The sequence below is a fragment of the Manacus vitellinus genome, unplaced genomic scaffold (assembly GCF_001715985.3).
Source record: "Manacus vitellinus isolate BGI_N305 unplaced genomic scaffold, ASM171598v3 scaffold_122_pilon, whole genome shotgun sequence".
Classification (NCBI taxonomy): Eukaryota; Metazoa; Chordata; class Aves; order Passeriformes; family Pipridae; genus Manacus; species Manacus vitellinus.
The window spans coordinates 278,120-279,867 of NW_021938909.1; the positions used below are offsets into that span (position 1 = coordinate 278,120).

At 45.8% G+C, this 1,748-nt stretch overlaps 1 protein-coding gene across 1 annotated transcript in view; it reads left to right on the plus strand.

Moving 5' to 3' along the window:
* Positions 1 to 1,748, plus strand: part of LOC103759801 (trifunctional purine biosynthetic protein adenosine-3) — a gene marked incomplete at its 5' end in the record, with an annotated part of 25,113 nt that overhangs the window by 5,423 nt on the left and 17,942 nt on the right. The window lies entirely within an intron of this gene.

Sequence of the window (1,748 nt, forward strand, 5' to 3'; positions counted from 1 at the left end):
GAAGTGTGGATTTTGGGGGTCTGGGGCGGATTTTAGGGTGAAAAGGGCAGAACCTGGGGGTGGGGGGAAATCCTGAAGTAAAAGAGGCAGATTTGGAGGTGAAAAAGGCGGATTTGGGGTGTGAAGGGTAATCCTGAGGTAAAAAACAATGCAGATTTTAGAGCGTGGGTGCAGATTTTGGGGTGCAAAATGCTTATCTGGGGGGTCTGAGGCAGATTTGAGGGTGAGAGAGGCAGATTTAGGGGTGTTAAGAGATGTTCATGACGTAAAAAAATTCAGATTTGGGGGTGAAAAGGGGAGGTTTGAAGGGTGAGGAAATCCTGAGGTAAATGGGGCAGATTTTGGGGTAAAAAGGGCAAATTTGGGACATGGGGGACATTTCTGAGGTAAAAATACAGATTTTGGGGTGCTGAGGCAGATTTGGGGGTGAAAGGGGCAGATTATGGGGCGTGGAGAGACATTTCAAAGATAAAAAGTTCTGATTTTGGGGTCTGCGGCGGATTTTGGGTGGAAGAGGCCAATTCTGGGAAGTGGGAGGAAATCCTGAGGTAAAAAGGGCTTATTTTGGGGTAAAAAAGGCAAATTTGGGGGGAGTGTGGGACACTTCTGAGGTAAAAAAATAATTTTTAAGTGAAAATACCAAAAGTGAGGGCATTTCTGTGGTGAAATCTGCAGATTTTGGGAGGTGAGTGGAAATTCTGAGGTAAAAGGAGCAGATTTTGGGGTAAAAAAAAGCAAATTTGGGGGTTTTGGTGACATTCCTGAGGTAAAAAATTCAGATTTTGGAGTCTGGGGCAGATTTGGGGGTAGAAGAGGCAGATTTTGGGGAGTGGGAAGAAATTCTGAGGTAAAAGGGGCAGATTTTGGAAGTAACAAAGGCAAATTTGAGGGTGTGGGGCACATTCCTGAGGTAAGGCAGATTTTCGGGTCTGAGGCAGGTTTGGGGGTGAAAGGGGCAGATTTTGGGGTGTGGAGAGACATTACAGAGGTAAAAATTCTGATTTTGGGGTCTGGGGCACATTTTGGGTGGAAAAAGGCAGATTTTTGGGAGTGGGGAAAAATCCTGAGGTAAAAGGGGCAGATTTTTGGTTAAAAAAGGCAGATTTTGGGGCACTGAGGCAGGTTTGGGGTTGAAAGGGGCAGAGTTTGGTGTGGAGAGACGTTTCTGAGGTAAAAAATTCCGATTTTGGGGTCTGGAGAAGATTTTTGGTGGAAAAAGGAAGCTTTTGGAGAGTGGGAGGAAATCCGGAGGTAAAAGGGGCAGATTTTGTGGTAAAAAAGGCAAATTTGGGGGTGTTGGGGACACTTCTGAGGTAAAAAAGGCAGATTTTTAAGTGAAAAGACAAAATTGGGAGTGGGGACATTTCTGTGGTGAAAGGGCCGCTTTTGTGGGGTGGGAGGAAATCCTGAGGTAAAAGGGGCAGATTTTGGGGTGAAAGAGCCAAATTTGGGGGTGTGGGGGACACTTCTGAGGTAAAAAAATTCAGATTTTGGGGTCTGTGGCAGATGTTGGGGTGGAAGAGGCAGATTTCAGGGGGTGAGAGGAAATCCTGATGTATAAGGGGCAGATTTTTAGTTTAAAAAGTCAGATTTTGGGGCACTGAGGCGGGTTTGGGGTTGAAAGGGGCAGAGTTTTGTGTGGAGAGACGTTTCCGAGGTAAAAAATTCCGATTTTGGGGTCTGGAGAAGATTTTGGGTGGAAAAAGGAAGATTTTGGAGAGTGGGAGGAAATCCTGAGGTAAAAGGGG